The sequence below is a fragment of the Heptranchias perlo genome, chromosome 18 (genome assembly GCF_035084215.1).
Source record: "Heptranchias perlo isolate sHepPer1 chromosome 18, sHepPer1.hap1, whole genome shotgun sequence".
Lineage (NCBI taxonomy): Eukaryota > Metazoa > Chordata > Chondrichthyes > Hexanchiformes > Hexanchidae > Heptranchias > Heptranchias perlo.
Window position 1 is genome coordinate 21,950,230 of NC_090342.1, and position 20,580 is coordinate 21,970,809.

Consider the following 20,580-nt stretch of genomic DNA (forward strand, 5'->3'; position numbering starts at 1 on the left):
CTCCAAGCTCTGTGCAAAGTCCTGTGCCAAATTGGAGCTGGACTCCTCCATGCTCGACATAGTGCACAGGCTTTCCAGTGCACCAAGCATTTGGTTGTGTACGCCCATCAGCCTTCTTCTGTAGCCTGGCCCATCGAAGTCATCATCTGACTCCTCTGCAGCAGAACTAGTGAGCGACTCCGCCCTCCGATGAGCTGGCACCTGCGGCATCTGTACCCCCCGCCCCGGCTCCTGCGCACTTGTGCCCGGTGTCTCACCACGTGCAGATCCCTCCTCTATCCTAGCCACTAAACTATGCGCAGTGTCAGTATCTGAGCTAGTGGCTGCAAGTGTAAGATCGAATGACAGTGTGTCTGCCTCATCACTGTCATCTTCCTCTGCCTCCTCTGACTGTGCTGGTTCCAATTCTTGGGTATCTGAAATGACAAAGGGACACGGGTTGAGTTGTGGTGCGAGGAGAGGAGAAAGTAAGACTTGCATGCTTACACTATCTGCAGCACATAAGTCAGAAAAGATTGTGGGCCGAGGAAGAAGTGGGAAGCGAGAAGGAGGATTAGGCATGCAGAGACCCTCATCATCGATACCTCAAGCACCGCCAGTGGCCACAGCCACAGCGATGGCCTGTCCAATGATGGACAGCACTGTCTCCTCCATGGGGTGAGGATGTGTAGGTGTGCCTGTCCTCCCCCACCCAGTTCTTCCTTGCTGCCTACTGTTGTGCGCCACCTTCTCCTGCAAGAAAGAGGGAAGTGTGTCAGTGAGTGACTCGCAAGAGTTTGGGTGATGTGCCTGTCATGTCATGGTTGAATAGTTACCAGTGTGTGTGACCTGTGAGTTGTGGGTGTGCAGCTTGCAAGAGTGGTAATGTGTGAGGGTGAGATGCAGCATCTGATTCGAAGGGTTGCATACCAATTGAAAGAGTTTGTTGGTAGGTGAGTGGTGGGGGGGTGTGGTGTGTGGAGCAGTGGATGAGGCTGGTGGTGCAGTTGGTAGGATATGCCACTTGACAGTTGAACTCACTCACCTTGACCACTCACGTCAAATCATTGAACTTTTTCCTCACTGCATCCATGTGCATGGTGCAGTGCTCCTGGCATTTACCTCGTGCACAACTTTCTCCCACTGCCTCTTGAGCATATACCTGGAGGGCTTCCTGCCCCCACTGCGGATATAGGATGCCCCTCCGTCTGTCCACCTCTTCCACCAAGGCCTCTAGTGCACCGTCCAAGAACCTTGGTGCACGCTTTCTCGCAGGCTTAGCCATTCTTTACCATCTTCCAGCACAGAGTTACTTCCCAAAGGATTGCCCGCAGCCACATTGCACCTCCCCTTTAAGGGTACATACCGCCTTTAAGTAATGCTAGCCACTCCCGATATCGAGGCCCCCTGATGATGCATGCAGCCAATCCCAGCGCAGGTGACGCTGGCTGTGCACAGCAATCATTTAAATCATCAGGCAGCACGAATGTTACGTGCTGCCTGCGTCCCTACAACTGGACACAGGTTAATTGCGCACCACGATCCCAGCGCCCGTTTTCGGGGGCTATCCAATGTAACCCTCATCAGGTGTAATTATCTCTCAAGTCACCAATCAAATTTGGTTTGACTCCTTAAAGTGCTTCCTAAATGGCCAAGTTCTAAGAACATATGGGCAATGACAGACAGGAAAAGATCCACTAGCCCATCCAGCCTGCCACACACAACTGCGATGCCTTGTGCCTCGCAATATATACACCCCCCACCCCACCCGAACGCCATGTAATCTCCTGGGAGATGCGAAAAACCAGATAAAAACCCAGGCTAATTTGGGGGAAAGAAATGGAAAGCATAGTGTATAAAAGCCATGGCAGTTATGTTGAACCTTTATAAAACAGTGGTTCGGCTACAACTGGAGTGTTGTGTCCTGTTCTGGGCCTGTAGTTGCTGGGTTTATCCTTACACCCTTTTTTGAACAAGGGTGTAACATTTGCAAGTCTCCAGTCCTCTGGCATCACTCCCGCATCTAAGGATGATTGGAAGATTATGGCCAGTACCTCCACAATTTCCACCCTTACTTCCCTCAGCAACCTAGGATGCATTGGTAACTAAGATGCTTTAAACAGGTAATTAATTTTGTGACCCTCCTCTGCACCCTTTCCAAAGCCTCAGTATATCACCCACCATATGAGGTGACCAAAACTCGATACAATATTCTAACTGAGGCCTAAGCAAGGTCTTGTACAAGAACAAAATAGCATGCTTGTCTTATAGTGAAATGTTGTATAAATACACCCTAGCACTCTATTCACTGTAGCTATTGCTTCAGAGCATTGGTCATGAACCTGTAGAGATCTATGCACTAGAACGACCTGATCTCTTTCTTTCTCCAACGGCTTTAGTACTTTTCCTTGAAGGGTGTATATATGTTCAGCATTCGCCCTGCCCATATGCATAACACTGCACTTTTCCAAGTTAAACATTATTTGCCAGACACAAGCCCAATCCCCCAGCACATCTAGATCTGCCCGTAGTAGAGCATCATCTATAGTCCTGACTCTTGCACATATCTTGGTGTCATCTGCAAACTTGCAACTTGTAGTTGCAACACCTACAACTAGATCTTTAACAAAAATAGTAAACAGCAACGGTCCTAACACGGATCCCTGCAGGACACCACTGATGACCGATCTCCAAGCAGATCCAATCCATCTACAACCACATTCTACCTTTCTAATTTTAAGATTATGCCCCCTTGTTTCGGATTCCCCCATCACAGGAAATAGTTTCTCTGTATCTACCCTATCGAATCACTTTATCATTTTGAGCATCTCAATTAGGTCACCGCTCAACCTTCTAAACTCAAGGGAATACAAGCCAAATTTGTGCAACCTGTCCTCATAATTTAACCATTTAAGGCCCGATATCATTTTAGTTATTCTGCGCTGTACCCTCTCCAAGGCCAATATATCATTCCTGAGGTTCAGTCCCAGAAATGGAACACAGTACTCCAGATGGGGTCTGACCAAGGCTCTGTACAATTTGGGTATTACGTCCTCACTTTTGTATTCCGATCCACTTGAGATAAAGGCCAACATTCCATTCACTTTTTTGATTACTTTTTGTACCTGTGCACTAGCTTTTAGTGTTCTGCAGCTCCTAGTCTCTCAACGTTAAGAAAATATTCTGATTTATCTTTCTTGGATCCAAAGTGGATGACCTCTCCCTTCCCCACATTGAACTCCATCTGCCATAGTTTTGCCCACTCACTTAGTCTGTCTTTCTCCCTTTTACTTTCTGCTCCCATCTACACAATTTATTGTGCCTTCTAACTTAATGTCATCTGCAAATTTGGATATACAGCGCTATTCCTTCATCCAAGTTATTAATATGGTGAAAAGCTGAGGCCCCAGTGCAGATTCCTAGGGAACGCCACTTGTCACATCCTGCCAATCAGAGAACATTCCCTTGAACCCTACATTCTGTCTCCTAGCTCCCGACCAATTACTAGCCCATGTCACAAGGTTATCTCTAATTCTGCACATTTTCATTTTTGCTAATAATCTCTTGTGGAAAAACTTATCAATTGCCTCTTACCATATGGACAACATCCATAGACACTTCCATATCCATCATGCTAGTGACCTCCTCAAAAAATTCAACTAGATTAGTCAGACATGAGCTATTCTTCACAAATCCATGCTCCCTTCCTTTGATCAACTCATACTTGTCCAAGTGCTCAGTCACTCCCTCCCTGATGATCGATTGCAGTAACTTCCCCACAACTGATGATAAACTGACAGGTCTGTAGTTACCTGGTTTCTCATAGGAACAGGAGTAGGCCATTCAGCCCCTCGAGCCCGCTCCGCCATTTGATAAGATCATGGCTGATCTGTGATCTAACTCCATAAACCTGCCTTTGGCCCATATCCCTTAATACCTTTGGTTGGCAAAAAGCTATCTATCTCAGATTTAAAATTAGCAATTGAGCTAGCATCAATTGCCGTTTGCAGAAGAGGGTTCCAAACTTCTACCACCCTTTGTGTGTAGAAGTGTTTTCTAATCTCACTCCTGAAAGGTCTGGCTCTAATTTTTAGACTGTGCCCCCTAGTCCTAGAATCCCTAACCAGCGGAAATAGTTTCTCTCCATCCACCCTATCTATTCCCCTTAATGTCTTATAAACTTCGATCAGATCACCCCTTAACCTTCTAAACTCCAGAGAATACAACCCCATTTTGTGTAATCTCTCCTCGTAACTTAGCCCTTGAAGTCTGGGTATCATTCTGGTAAACCTACGCTGCACTCCCTCCAAGGCCAATATGTCCTTCCGAAGGTGCGGTGCCCAGAACTGCTGACAGTACTCCAGGTGCGGTCTAACCAGGGTTTTGTATAGCTGCAGCATAACTTCTGCCCCCTTGTACTCTAGTCCTCTAGATGTAAAGGCCAGCATTCCATTAGCCATATTGATTATTTTCTGCACCTGTTCATGACACTTCAATGATCTACGTACCTGAACCCCTAGGTCCCTTTGGACATCCACTGTTTTTAACTTTTTACCATTTAGAAAGTACCCTGTTCTATCCTTTTTTGGTCCAAAGTGGATGACCTCACATTTGCCCACCTTGAATTCCATTTGCCACAGTTTTGCCCATTCACCTAATCTATCAATATCGCTTTGTAATTTTATGTTTTCATCTACACTGCCACCAATCTTTGTGTCATCGGCAAACTTAGATATGAGACTTTCTATGCCTTCATCTAAGTCGTTAATAAATATTGTGAATAATTGAGGCCCCAAGACAGATCTCTGCGGGACTCCACTAGTCACATCCTGCCAATGTGAGCACCTACTCATTATCCCTACTCTCTGTCGCCTTTCGCTCAGCCAACTTCCTAACCAAGTCCGTACTTTTCCCTTGATTCCATGGGCTTCTATCTTAGCTAACAGTCTCTTATGTGGGACCTTATCAAATGCCTTCTGGAAGTCCATATAAATAACATCCATTGACATTCCCCTGTCCACTACTTTAGTCACCTCTTCAAAAAATTCAATCAGGTTTGTCAGGCACGACCTACCTTTTACAAATCCATGCTGGCTCTCTCTGATTAACTGAAAATTTTCAAGGTGTTCAGTCACCCTATCCTTAATTATAGACTCCAGTATTTTCCCCACAACAGATTGTAGGCTAACTGGTCTATAATTCCATGGTTTCCCTCTCTCTCCTTTCTTAAAAAGCGGAGTGACATGTGCAATTTTCCAATCTAGAGGGACAGTTCCTGAATCTAGAGAACTTTTGAAAATTCTGACTAACGCACCTACGATTTGCACACCTATTTATTTTAATATTCTGGGGTGGAAACTATCAAGTCCTGGAGATTTGTCTACTTTAAGTCCCATTATTTTCTCCATTACCATTTTTTACTTATATTAGGGCCACTAAGTTCCTCTCCTTGACTTATTTTTAGGTTCCCTTGCACCTCTGGTATTTTGTCCTCTTCCTCTACTGTGAAAGCAGATACAAAATACTCTTTTAAGAAGTCTGCCATTTCCTTATTGTCCAATATAGTCTTGCCTGCATCTGTCCTTAATGGGCATACATTCCCCTTCACCACTTTCTTTCTTTTAATATATTTACAAAAACGTTCGCTATTAGCTTTGAAATCCCTTTGATATCCTTTTTTGCACCTCTTAATACTTTCTTTGTATCCCTTTGTTGTTTTTTATAGCATTCTCAGTCCACTGGATTTCCACTTTTCCATGCATTTGTGTGAGCCTTTTCTGTTAGCTCAATAATGTCTCTTACCTTATTTATTGACCATGGTTGTTCAACTACATGAGTGAAGCCGTTTCCTTTTAGGGATAAGTACTGGTTTTGTATTGTACCAAATACTTCATTGAATATTTACCACCATTTGTCTGTAGGTTTACCCATTAACATTTCAGCCCAGTTTACTCTGGTCATTTCATTTCCCATCTCTTCAAACTTTGCCCTCCATAAATTTAAAACCTTTGTTTGTGAGTCTCCCTTCTCCCTCTCAAACTTAAAACTAAATTAAAACATATTATGGTCACTATTTGCAAGATTTCCCTTGCCGTCAGAGTCTTAACTAATTCTGGTTTATTACTCATCACTAAATCCAGTATGGCCTGTTCTCGTCAGTTCTAAAGCATATTGTTCTGGAAAACTGTCCCAAATACATTCTAGAAATTAATTGCCTTTACTACTTGAGCTGTTCTGCTTCTCCCAGTCTATGTGAAAATTAAAATCTTCCCTTTGTAACCATATTGTTTTTGCTATATGCTTCCTTGACGTCCGTATTTATACATCCTTCACCACACCACTACTATCAGGAGATCTGTAGACAACTCCTACTAGAGTCTTGCATTGTTTGCTGTTCCTTAACTCTACCCATAGTGTTTCCACTGCCTGATCACCATTACTGAAATCCCTTCTTTTTACTGCTCTAATTGTGTTCTTTATCAATCTTGCTACTACTCCTCCTTTCCTAATTTCCCTGTGCTTTCTAAGGATCCTATGGCCTGGAATATTTAGCTCCCAAATATGCCCAGCTTGTAGCCAGGTTTCTGTAATAACTACCAAACCATACCCTTTCAGCTGAATTTCTGCGTCTAACTCACTTGTTTTATTTATTCAAGGGCTCACCGTTTGTTTTAGGCGGGCACTCGGAAATCACTGGCTGCCAATTCCGGGTGATCTCACGTGCCCAGAAATTGATTCCCCCAACTCTTACTTCTCGCCCAGAAATCGGGTGTGACAGGAACCAATTTCTCCCCCACTGTGTTTAAAATAACAGTGAGAGCAGAAAGAAGATAAAATTGTATTTAGAGTCAGACGTTTAAAGTACCAGTTAGATGCGGGTTTGTCCAAACTGCAAGATGCAGCTTCATAGGCAGGACTGCCTACATAATTGCAACAAAGACTGTAACTGGTAAGGACTCCCTTTTGAGAAACATTTCTCCATTTTTTATTGGAGAAATCTGTAAAGAAAACCTTTCAAAAGAACTCAACTGACTAGTGTGCTACTATTGTTTTCATGGATGAATTATATTTTTATAATGAATAGTCATTATATTTCATATTTTGAAAAGCTAAACCAAAAACTACAATCATGGCAACATCTCATTTAACTTTACATCTTACATTACCTTCTCTATTACTGCTCGCTAGACTGATACATCATTATCTATTAATTAAATTGTAATTAGATCTGGTTTAGCTATTTTATCTGCTTTACACATTTCTGAGTGCCTTTCTTCAATTCAGCCAAATTCTTAATGTGGGTAGCAGTGTCTGATTTACAGACTGTTGCAGTTTTTTTTAGTTTAAGAATTAAGAAATTAGACTCAGGAGATTTTGGATGGTAATTTTCAGCTTCCTGATTTTTTTCAATTTACCTGACTATAGAGGAGTTATGATTACTGCTTGACAGTCTGAAATGTAGCTATACTGACCTGAGGATTTGGAGAGCCTGGGAAAAGCATTACAGAATAATCCTGTAGTCCAGTTAATCTCAGAACCTTTATCTTTATTTGTAACCATTTCCTTCCTTGTCCCTCATTCTCATGTTATTACAGTATTAATAAACTATCTTTGTTTTCTCTTTGCTTAGCTTGAAACTTATTTGCTATCCTGCGGTATTGAAAGGAAACTTAACTTCCTGCGAGTGATCCTGCAAATAAAGGAGATGTAATAATAAACGTTGCTGTTCAAAATTCAATGGCTCATCTCAAAAATTTGTGCAAACTGCTTTCCTTCAAAGGCACAGGCCAGGTTAAATACAGATCCACCTTAGCAACTGAACATTATGGAGTAGAGTTTCCACAATCAGGAAATTGTGCCTAAAATGTGCTTGAAATTGTGCTGGTTAGGTTAAGCTCGAAGTTTCCGCTAAAATTCACTTGCATAATCACAAACCCAAAATCTTCTATGAGCCAGCGCAATCGGGCAGCGTAATACAAAGTATTTATTTTTTCTTTCCATTAAAAAGTATTCCTTGGTGTATTGAAGAGTGGTAATCTGGTGCAGTTTTATTAATTCGGCTGAAAATGGGTTTATAATAGGGGTATCCAGTCCTCCACCTGGGAGTAACTTGATTTAAACTGAGTGAACATGACTTAAAACTATACTGAACCATTTAATAGTTTCATTGGTGTACACTAAATTAAATATATTTTGATATGATAAACTTTTAAAACATGCCTACTAGTGCCTGTGCGCCTGAGAAAATGAGCGCAATTTGAAGAGCCTTCCTGAACCAGCACAATCTTGCAATTTCAACCTGGAGGTGTGGCCAGTTTTGTGGGAGGGGCCTGATTTGGCGAATTGAATCCTGAACCAGCGTAAAAGATTGCAGAAAACACGAGCATAAGTGGTTTTGGGCGTAACTCACCTACATTTTAAATTCACCGATTTTTTGCGTGGTTGGGCTGATTCCGCCTGGATTGCGCTGGAAGCTGGGCACAAAACTTGCAAAAACAAGCAGAAATAACCCCCCTATAACTATAACCCAGAACACAGACCATAAGCAACAGCAGAAGACATGGGCTCGTAGTCTCCTTTAAAAGATATTAACTCCACTTTATCACGAGTTGCATTTGCAGTCTGCCCTTTTATGATCAGAAGTTTTGCTGGTGATGATAGCTGCTGGTATTTGTTATTGGAGTTTTGTCTACTTTTGTAAATAGTTCTATTGTAAATACTATGCAACTTAGTTTAGCATAGCAACTTGGGACTCTTTGTCTAGACCAAAAAGAGCGACACCAGCTACTCCGGTGCCACCAGAACAAACACTAACAAGTGAACTCTGTTTCAAGGAGAGTACCACTAAATTTGTGCATAGAGTTAAAACATAATTTGATTTTCCTTGTTAATAAAACATGTTATATTATGCGGTGCCCACTAGTTAGAGAAAGCTTCAAGCAAACTACCTGATCCAGCTCCAAATTCACCCGGACGCACACAAGGCTTTGGAAGAGTGGCAAGCAGTCAGAGCGACCCCGAACTGTTGATCCCATGCATCCTGGACCGTTCAGGTTTTTGCTAGGCTCAGCAGCAGACTGACCAGAAGGGCCTCTGACCTGTTTACCATAGAGTTGTCAAATCTGCTTGGATGTATTCCTGGAGAATTCCACTCATGACCTCCCACCTCCAACCATCCCCTCACGCGTCCGCCATTGGTCGTCCAACACGTCCATTCTCACAGCACACAGCCTTACCACACCAATTAAAAAAGCAAACAAACTCATTACCCAATTGGATGAATCTTGTCTATCAGTCAAACATCCTTTTTTCCCATCTCCACTATTCTTTGAAAGTGTTCAAAGAAAATGAAATAAAAACCCCACATTTTTAATGCCTGTATGATTTTCCTTCCTAGTTGCTGGCAGCAGTGTCCTGGAGATTAATCTTCAATTCCTCCAAGTCAGAGATAGGGCGGGGGGAATGGGACTAGCTGGATTGCTCTTGCAGAGAGCAAGCACGGACCCGATGGGCCGAATGACCTCCTTCCGTGCTGTAACCATTCTATGATCCTGGTGGCTTGACGACCTTAGCTCGTTCTATCCTTGCGCAAGGGGTGAGCACAGACAAGGAGCGTGGGAGAAAAATGCAGCCAAAAATTGAGGAGCAGCCACTTGGTACAAGCTGTTAGAGAGAGAGAGAGAGAGCGAGTCAGAGCGCCTGCGCGCGGATGGGTGACGTCAGGTGAATCGCCTCAACCCTCAGCAGAGCGGCCGGTGGCGGCGTTGGTGACAGAAGCAGAAGTGGAGCCGGCTTCAGTGCGACTCCAGCGGCCGCCCCGCACAGTACATCCAACCGGCTGACGGTCGGATCCTTTTCGTCTGCCTCCGATCGGTGAGTGGTCCTCACGCCCAGCTACAGCGGTGAGCCGAAGTCGGGACCGAAATCCCGCTTTAACATAGCAGCAAATGGCCGGGGCGAGCGGGGTCGGGGAGCCAGCCGCGGTTTGCGGAAGAGGCGGCGGCGGCGGCTGCTGCTGTTGCCGCCGCCTGAAAGATGGCGGAGCGGCGTCTGTGTGGTAAAGCGGAGGTTGAAACTCACCGACTGCGGGCTCCGGTCCCGCGGGGGAGCCGTGGTCGAGGGGCCAGCTGATGCCGGTTGTTAAGACACCCCGCCGGGGATCTCCCCCCCCCCCCCTCCCTCTTTTGCTTCACCAGGCTGGGCTGACGCGGAGGGGCTGAGAGCCTCTGTCTTTTTATTTAACGTGGGGCCGGGGGAAACGGGAAGGGAGCGCGAGGAGGGGCGGCCGGCGTCCTGTCTGTCTGGCCTGGGCCGCGGGCTGAGCCCCGGTGATGGGGACGCTGACGGTTGAAGTTAGGGAGCGGAAATGGAAACTTGTTCTCCTTTCTATTTGTGCGATGGCTCGGCCGCTCCGAGGTGCGGAGAAGCCTAGCATTTTTATTAATCTGTTGTTTACTTTGTTTTTTGTTCTGGATACTTTATATATTTGGCTGTTATTTATATTCAGACTGATGTAAGGCGAGAGCCCCGCCTTAGTCGGAAAGTATCCCCCGAGGCCATTGAATAGCCAGGGCGGATGCTGCACTCGGCTGCTGCTTGTTCCCACACTTTGTACCGTTTAAACGCAGATTCACCCGGATCCGAGCTAGGAGGCCAAAATATTAGCTTATCTGCACGATTTTAACCCCACTTATCTACGTTCTTTCAAATCGCTTGGCATCGTAATATGGCATTTCTGCCACAAGTTTGAATTTCTCATAAAATGGGAAGTACTTTTATTGAGAGCCTGTTTTAGTGTGCTGTGTTTTTGTTTGTACAGTGTATTTAATGTTGCTAAACGGTTGCTGTTTCGCCTTGTTTCAAACACCTCAAATGTATGGAGTCTTGGAACGACTTTTGTGTAACCCTGGGCAAGATAGGCCATAGATTGTCAGAATTATCAAAATGAAGCCTCTTTTTTATCCTATTGGGGAACGTGGAAAAGTGTGACTTGCCAAACTTGAGTGTTTCGTCAAGTGTCAAAAAATGACAGGAAGTGATCTCGGTAATCTTCCGAGTTTATGAAATATCTCGTCACTCAAATGATGGCATTAAGTTTCCTGTGGGTGAAGAAAGTGGTAACAAGAGGTGATCTTTAAGGTTTATTGAAGCAGTTTAAACTGACTTTTTACTTTGAACATGTTGAAATCGGCTGACTGTGGCTCATCGTATGTGTTATATTCCTGTTATACATTGGACAAAATTCAGTATTGACATGAATTGGCTACCTTTTATAGATTAACGATCTGGTGATTTGTCCTGGAGATGCTGTATGTTGAATTACAATGGGCTTGAGGTAGATTCTGACTTGTAAAGCTTCTGGTTTGAAAATGTTGCAATAGTATAAAAGGTAATGGCTGATTACTGGGCAATTATAGAAGATAATTTTAAGGTTATGGTTAAATGGAATAACAAAAAGCAAGGTGTACTTGTGTGAATTTGTATTAAGTTTTTTTTAGAAAAGAGGCTGAAATAGGTTTCCAAAGATTACTCTTAATAGCAGGTTTCAAGATATCAGATTTAGAATGAAAGTAGCAAATTTGCCATTATGATAAAACGGTGAGCTGTTCCAACTGAATAGTAACATATAGAATCATAGTTGACCTACCAACTTTTTTTTTGGTATATGCTTAAATAGATTTCTGTATAAGTTGGAGTCTGCTCATGTCGTCTTCTGTTGGTGTAAAATTTTTCACTTGGGGCACCCATGTGGGTGTTCCCTAGTATAATTGGATTTACTTCACTATTTATGGGTATATAATTTTATATAGGGTACTGTGAACATACTGAAACTTGAAACACTATGTGCTGGTATGTTCTGATGTGTAATGTATACCTTCAGGTTGTGTGTTCAGCAAAACTGTTTACAGTACTTACAAACTGAAATTATGTATAATCCTTGAAATGTGTTATTTAAGTTTAGGGTTAAGACATTGCAAATCAGTAATTTTGATTTTTGGTTATGGTTCTGTTTAAATTTCCATTGCTGTTTACACAAGATAACTGAATACTAAACATTTAGTACATTTGTTACTTATAACAAACACTAAGACATGCATTTTTAGAATACATAAAGGGCCATGGTGTTACAGTGGGTTAGAGCAGTATTATATCACCTCTAGGTCCTTGGTTTTAATACATCTCAAATTAATGTAGTGGATAAAAACCTCTTTGGCTTGGGGGATCTTATCTTAACTAAGTAAGTTTGGACACTTAGCCATTTGCTCTGGGGCATAAGCTCACAGCGTACAACCGCCTATAATTTGAGTCTAAATCAGCCTCACTTGAGAGAAACCAAAATAACAGCTGGTGTAGAAAATAATGTGATTTATGCAGTAGGGTGTGCTTTTTGAAGTTGAAATTAAAGCACATTGTTTGGCATATTAATGAAGTTTCACCTTGCTTCTGATCCAACTGCTTTGATAAAACTGAATGCCAAAGGTGGAAGTATTCTCCATACTGCATGAATATCATTGTGTTTTTAGATGAACTAAAGTGGTTTATAACAGTAATGTGGAATAGAATCATTTAAAGCCATGAAATTAGATTAAACATATATAATACATTCATGGGATGGGAGGTCCTTGTTTGATTTATGGACTGCTATACAATATGCATGAATTGCTTGAGCCCAAACTCTAGAATCCTTTTACACACTGTGCATTATGCCTATTAAGGCCCTGTTAATATTTACCCCAATGATAGTTATACGTTGCTATTCTCACTCAACAAATCTGATAATTAAAGATGATACTGCTCTTTTCAAAAATTAGGATGTTCTGTATCCTGGTCAATATTCTTCCTCAACTAACACAAGCAATAACAGATGAACTGGTTCTTCATCTCCTTTATTGAGATCTTGCCATGTGCACATTGGCTGCTGTATTTGTCTACATAGCAGTGACTGCATTTCAAAAGTAATTTGTGTGAAGAGCTTTGGGATGCATCTCAGACATAATAACTCACTATATCAATGCAATTTATTTTTGCTATATTCAACATGGACACAGATAATGTAATGCAATGTTTTACTCTTAATGGTCCAAAATATTGCTGCATACAGTTTATTTCCTGTGAATTCCTAATCTCAGCTATATTCCTATAGAAACATTGAGGATTGGTGTTTCCCTGTGGTTGGAGGGTGGGTGTGGAAGGGACTGTGAGATGGGAGATAGTAATCAGGAATGTTGTACATCTCTTGGCTACTGGCTCACTGGCAGCAGCAGCAACATCCTCAAACCAATTTATTTGCCAACTGGACTTCAACTAATATGGGCTGGGAAGATTGGGTAAAAGAGGGGGAGATATAATGAGGTAGGATGGGAGGGATGTAATCTGCCATTTTATTTTGTTCTTCGTGCCTTTAGGGAAAAACCAAGAAGTGGGAAGTGTTTGTTCATAGTAATCTTTCAAACAGTCATGGTACTGGTTCATGGCATTGAGGGGTGTGATTCATAACCACCACATGTGAATATATGCTACTTGAACATTAAATGTGCCAGAATCAATTAATTCTCACTCTGAGTGAGCCTCCTAACTTTCATAATGGTATGAAAGCTCCCATTTGCCCACCCCCCCAAAAACAGGACAATGCAGCTTTTATCTGTACTGTGATGTACATATGGACGTGGCGCTTCTGCTCGGGGTGCAATCGGCAAAGTGGGCTGGACACTGCGCTGGTTTTGCTGAGGTGAAATTATGCTCAAGATTCCCCGCAAACTCATTAGTATAAGCCCAAATGTAAAAGCTCCCATGAATCAATGCAATCAAGCAGCCTAATCGATTCGTGACTGGAACAGGGCATTCTCCAGCATCACAGAGGAGTGGGATTGCCAGGAAATGAGCCATCTTTACCTGACTGATTTAATGCTCTTGGTCTTGCTTTTTAATTGGCTTCAATTGACTGCTTTGATCTGTCCTTGGGACATAAGACCTGTGACCAACTGTCAATTAAAACCATACAGGTGTTTCCTGCTCTGCTGTAATTGACTGAATTTGGACTAATCAGAATTTAAAGTAATAGCAGCAGAAGGCGAAACACAAGGTCAGGCTTCAATTAACCGCTGGTCATTGCAGGTACAGGTGATCAACGCTGGATTAATATGACCATGGGTGCGCCTGAGAATCTGGACACAGTGTGACGAACACCCCCGAACGGGTGCAATTGCGGAAACTCGCCGTTCCGATCTGGGAGCGTGGCCAGTTTTGTGGGCGGGGGCTGCTTCAGGCTAATGGACTTTTGAACCAGCATAAAAGATCACAGTTACTTGGGTGTAAAGGAGTTATGGGCGCAATGTTTAAAATTCCGTGATCTTTAATGCTATTTCATCCATTCCACCCTGATTACGCTAAAATCTAGGCGGAAATCATGTGGAAACCCCAGGCCATACAGTATTGCCTTGAGATCTATAGTCTGCCTTTGAGTCATATGTTGTATGTGAAATGCAGTGGAATGTTTGTGTAATTCACTGCTTTGGTGAATCAGCACTCTACTGTTGAAATCTTTAGCAATATATTTGATAATTTAGGGCTCCATACGTGAGCATGGTTAGCTTTCACCTGTACACTGCTGAATATCCATTCCACTCCTTTTGTTACACTCTCCAACTTCCAGTATGATACTAAAACCTGGATGATTCATAACCCCTGGGTTAAATCTTGATCGAACTAAAGTCAACCTCTTTAGTTCCCATTAACAACTCGGCCGGTGCCTCGGGTCTGGGTGCCAATCGATCTTATTGGCTGCCACTTTAGGCTGCTCAACATTGTGCTTTTACCATACCTGATCAGGTAGCAAGACAGCATTCCTCCACCTTTTGAAATGTTGCCTGCCCTCGCCCCTACTTCTCCCACAATTGTTGAGCCTCCAGCTCATGCCTTTATAGCTTTGAGGCCTGATATTCTCCAAAGCTCTTCTTGCTAACCTATCATTTATCTGCAACGCTGTAGCCTATGCTTCCTCCTGCCAAAAATCATGTCATCCTGTCCCCTCTGCTGTCCTTTTCTAGCTCTACTCACTTCCCACGCCTAATGGATTGATAACATCCGCATTCCTGTCTTCAAAACCCTATGGCCTGGTACCACCCTATGTCTGTGATTTCTTTCAGCTGTATATCCCTCTACATCCACCCTTCCTTCATTGTCAGATTACTCAATATTCCTATCTCCCTACGCTCCACCGTTGGTTGCTGTTTTTTCAGACACTTTGACCCTACCCGGTGGAACTTCCTCCCAAAATCCATCTGCTTCACCATTTCCCTATCTGTTTGCAAAGCTCTTCTTAAAACACTTCTTTGTTATTTGGGCTGCCAAGTGCTGACTTTACCCTTTTTCTCTCCTCGCTGTACCTTTTTGTGATGTGCTCTGAGACACTCCAGGAGTATTGCACAAATGTAAATTGTTGATCCTGTACTTATCAAATTTTGAGTGTCATCTCTTTTTTGAAATATTAACTTTAACATCTGGTATGATTTGCTATGCACTTGTGATCTGTGGGTTGGAACATAATTTTATATCAGTGAAGCTTCAAGTTGCAGTGATTCATATTGATATAGACTGAAAGCCACGTTCTTGCGGGTGAAAAATGGGAGCTCCAGCAGAGAATAGTGGTTATAGTAGAGGGTGGGTGATTTCTTTTAACTTTTCAACATGGTGCTTATGTCTTGCATTTATGGAGCACCTTTAACATCTCCGCCCCAGTTACAGCATGTCAAAATATGCATTATGAAAGTTCAGTCTCATACATAGTTTTGCGTGGCTTGTGGAGAACTGCAATAACTTGCGTAGATATTTACTGTTTTCCCCAGGGGCAAAGGAAATTCCGAGAGGCTTGTGTTGATTTTTTTTGCTGCATCTTTGTTGTAGTTTCAGTTGAATCAGACAATTGTTTAATGGTAGATTCTGTGGCACAGGTATCATGGTAGATTAGAACACTACTTTCACCTGCTGAATTCATCAGACTGAAATGAAAAGCTTCCCCAGCATTAACTTTTAAAATCCTACATTAAATTTGACAGTCTAAACCTAGTTCCTACTGGGCTCAAGTTCACGTGATAAACTGGTCGATAACTTTAGATCAATTGGCAGTCGCGGATTTAGCATTCTGTTGGAGATTAGATTCATAATAATCCAAGTACGTCTTGGCAGCTTGTGGAACTGCACTGTCAATATTAGGAACAGTTTCACAAGTCAACAGATATTAAAAGTCTATTGCTGTACAGATGCTTTTACATTGAACGCACTAACTGAGGGAGACTCAGGCCATATTTTATAAATAGGGAGGCTGTACTTTGTAGTGTAAACAAGATCTTTTCCATTATACCAATGGTAACATAGATCCATGAAAATGTGGGTCTATGATTTTGCTGTTGGGTTAAGTGAGCTAGTTTCTGTAATGTAAACAGAGATTTGGTCCTTTGCTCTCCTGTGGAGCCCAGTATAAAAGTTCAGTCTAGCACTTAGGTTGAGGCTGCCCCTTTTTCTCTTTCTCTTTCCTCCTCTTTCTTCCCCCCCCCCCCCCCCCCCCAACCTCACTCTAAATGTAAATATGGGAGAATGGCATTCATGCATTGTTCTCCCAGAACTGTCTGGTGTAAGTATGATATAAAAACTCCTAAGGCTAAGTGCTAGATCATTCTTCAGTACAACTGATTTTCCCCTCTATTTACCTTGGATGCTATCCAGGGACTTGTGGAATTATGTATACTGTTTTTAAAAAAAATCTTAATTGATTGATAACTTCAGTGATTATCACGTTAATTTTTTTAACATGTTAATCGTGGAAATTACATTGGGTGAGCTGTCACGATAACTCGAGTAATCGGTATGGTGGGCCAGCCCGAGTGGCCAGCGGGATGGGAGGGTCTCATGGCCCGCTGCTCCCACAACTTTACCCTGGGCAGAATGACTGACCCTCAGGACTTTAAAGCCCGAATCCATGCCCTCCTGTCCAAATCTGTGCCCTCAAAAAAAACTTGTTCAGAAAAATGTGTATTTAAATACAAAAAGTACTGTGGATGCTGGAAATCTGAATTTAAAACAGAAAATGTGGGAAATACTGAGCAGGTCAGGCAGCACCTGTGGAGAGAGAAACAGAAAGGTCATCGACCTGAAACATTAACTCAGTTTCTCTCCCCACAGATGCTGCCTGACCTGAGTGTTCCAGCATTTTCTCCATTTATTGTTCCTTTTCCAGAAATAGGAAAATGGGATTTTTATGCTAGGTTGGTTTTTGGATGATAATAGCATCTGTAATAAAACAAACTTGAATGAAATAGATACAGTAATTTTATCAATTGAAACTAAGATTAACCGATTAAAATATTTAATCGCAATTCATTTTTTAATCACTTCACATACTTAATAGATGTATGCAGATTTTAAAATCGCTTAATTTTATGTTTAGTCTGTCTTTGCACAACAACCAAGAAAAACTTCAGTAAGAGTACAGTGGTAGACCTACTGCACAGATTTTAGTCCAAGGTCTAATCAAAATTGTCCAGTTCATGCTCCTGCTTGGATCCATTGGATTTGGTAGCATTCATCGGTGGATATTCTATTTGGACTCCACAATGAGGAATCAAATAGGTTCTAAGTATGCAAGGACAGGAAACATTTGAACATCCGTGTGTATTGTTGGGGCAGAGTGGAAAGAGCTCTTCATCTGATTGGCCATGGCTGATTTGCGATTGCTTGATAGTAATGCTGGGTGCCATTTCACAGCATAAGCATCCCTCTTGATGAATGTTACTTTCTTTCTCACGTGTTTGTTAAATCCAGATCCTGCAGTCTATTTATTTTTACATGCTATAGTGAGAAACTTTTGTATGTCTGTTGATCCTATTTGAATCTTATTTTTATGAGCATTAGCTTTAGCCCAAAGTATTTTTTTTAACATTGGACACAGGCTACTCATTTGAGACATGGATGGCTGACAACTCAAGTTCTTGTGTAAAAATGGAAAGGAAAATTCACACATTACATCTCTCACCAGAGCAAGTCCAGTGATCCACAGATTTTTTTTCTAAAGCTCAAAGCATCTAGTGTGACCCTGCAATTTTTTTTGTATATGGGTGTTTGATACTTTGCAACATGAAATTATCCTTTCCTGGTTTTCACTGGACAAATGTAAGATTTTTCACCTGGATTTAATCTCTTAATCTCTTAAATTGAAAAACTCTCATGAAATAAAACCGACCAAAACCAAAAAAAACATAAATGCTTGTACCAAATCTGCTGCTATTGTCAGTTAAGAGAGATTGTATTAGGCTCTTAAGTAGGCCACCTTCACTGTACTGTGGAAAGCTGGCATGCATATGATGCACATATCAATGTACCCCTAGAAAGTGAACACAAATATTGATCAGAGGAAGAAGGTTTTTTTACGAAAACAACTTGCAATCTGTAAACAATTTACACCATAGGGGGTCTTTCAGATGTAGAACAGTGGTTACTGAGTGTATCTCTTCAGTAAGTGAACTGTTTTGTTCAGACTGATTTTTTTTTTTGTGTGGGATTGAGTGAACATCTATAAAGCACTCCCTCCTAAAAGGAGCATACGAGTAATAAAAGAAAACTGGCAGTCAAACTAAAATCTATATCTGATAATTCAAACAGCATTTGCCCAATTTGGATTAATACTGCAGTCAGTCCAGTGCAGCATCCATTTGTTGCAGAAGGCTTCTAGCGAACAGGCGGAAAATGCATGGTCATACTCATCTGGACATGTACAAAAGCTCTAAATTTGGGCAAACAGTGAGGGGCCTAGCCCAGCAGTCTTTGGCATCCTGGACTTGTGAACAACTGATTTAGCCAAGCCACCAGGAGATGCATCAGCTGAACAAAGATGAATGTGATTGCTGAAAAGTGCATTCAAAAGTTAAGGAGTAGCTCCTTCAAATAGTAAAATACAGGCTGCAACCTGGAAGACCAGCAGCTCAAGTCCATCCTCGGTATCTCTCAAGGCTGGCATATAAAAATATGCTGCTTTCTGAGCATCATTGTTTTATGCATTCATTTGAGTGTATAAAGCAGTCTACAAGCTACAATAGCTACTATGGAGAAGTGCACTTGGTGCATCTGTGCAGTGGTCTTTAACTGCAGTCCACTTTTCTTGCACTCCAAGCTACAGAAGTCTGTCTTGTCTTGATTTATCATACTGGACAGAATCTTTAATCGGGGCTTCACTGACCTCATTGCTGCCCTGCTCACTGGACATACTGAAGGAGTGTCCAGCAGAAGGGTTTTGACAGAAGTAGGCATGGATGGTGGAACTGTTTCTCAGTGCCACACCACATCTGAGTCACTGATCAAGTTACACAAGCTGAGCCAGAAAACAGGCAGTCGTTGTGGAATTGGACAGGATGCCAGCAGTTTCAGGATTACCATAATCTAGCACTAGGAGTTACAAAGCCACCTCCATCCCAAAAAGCACTCGTACCTAGCCATCAGCTCCCACTATCACTTAGGAACATAAGAATATAGGAACAGGAGTAGGCCATTCAGCCCCTCGTGCCTGCCCCGCCATTTGATAAGATCATGGCTGATCTGTGATCTAACTCCATTTACCTGCCTTTGGCCCATATCCCTTAATACGTTTTGGTTGCCAAAAAGCTATCTATCTCAGATTTAAATTTGGCAATTGAGCTAGCATCAATTGCTGTTTGCGGAAGAGAGTTCCAAACTTCTACCACCCTTTCTGTGTAGAAATGTTTTCTAATCTCGCTCCTGAAAGGTCTGGCTATAATTTTTAGACTGTGCCCCCTACTCCTAGAATCCCCAACCAGCAGAAATAGTTTCTTTCTATCCACCCTATCTGTTCCCCTTAATATCTTATAAACTTCGATCAGATCACCCCGTAACCTTCGAAACTCTAGAGAATACAACCCCAATTTGTGTAATCTCTCCTCGTAATTTAACCCTTGAAGTCCGGGTATCATTCTAATAAACCTACGCTGCACTCCCTCCAAGGCCAATATGTCCTTCCGAAGGTGCGGTGCCCAGAACTGCTCACAGTGCTCCAGGTGCGGTCTAACCAGGGTTTTGTATAGCTGCAGCATAACTTCTGTCCCCTTGTATTCTAGTCCTCCAGATGTAAAGGCCAGCATTCCATTAGCCTCCTTGATTATTTTCTGCACCTGTTCATGACACTTCAATGATCTATGTACCTGAACCCCTAAGTCCCTTTGGACATCCACTGTTTTTAACTTTTTACCATTTAGAAAGTACCCTGTTCTATCCTTTTTTGATCCAGTGGATGACCTCACATTTGCCACAGTTTTGCCCATTCACCTAATCTATCAATATCCCTTGTAATTTTATGTTTTCATCTACACTGCTTCCAATGCCACCAATCTTTGTGTCATCGGCAAACTTAGATATGCCTTCATCTAAGTCGTTAATAAATATTGTGAATAATTGAGGCCCTAAGACACATCCCTGCGGGACTCCACTAGTCACATCCTGCCAATGTGAGTACCTACCCATTATCCCTACTCTGTCGCCTTTCGCTCAGCCAACTTCCTAACCAAGTCCATACCTTTCCCTCTATTCCGTAGGCTTCTA

General features: G+C 42.3%; 1 protein-coding gene across 3 annotated transcripts in view; it reads left to right on the forward strand.

Moving 5' to 3' along the window:
- The first annotated feature begins 9,706 nt into the window (after nucleotides 1-9,706).
- LOC137334660 (ras-related protein Rap-1b) overlaps nucleotides 9,707-20,580 on the forward strand; it is a 63,699-nt gene continuing 52,825 nt past the window's right edge. The window contains exon 1 of one of the 3 annotated variants that reach the window (XM_067999504.1): nucleotides 9,707-9,852. The gene's annotated coding sequence lies outside the window, so the exon portion shown is untranslated. Of the gene's footprint in view, nucleotides 9,882-20,580 lie in introns of all 3 variants that reach the window. The other 2 variants (XM_067999503.1, XM_067999502.1) reach the window with 2 other exon arrangements.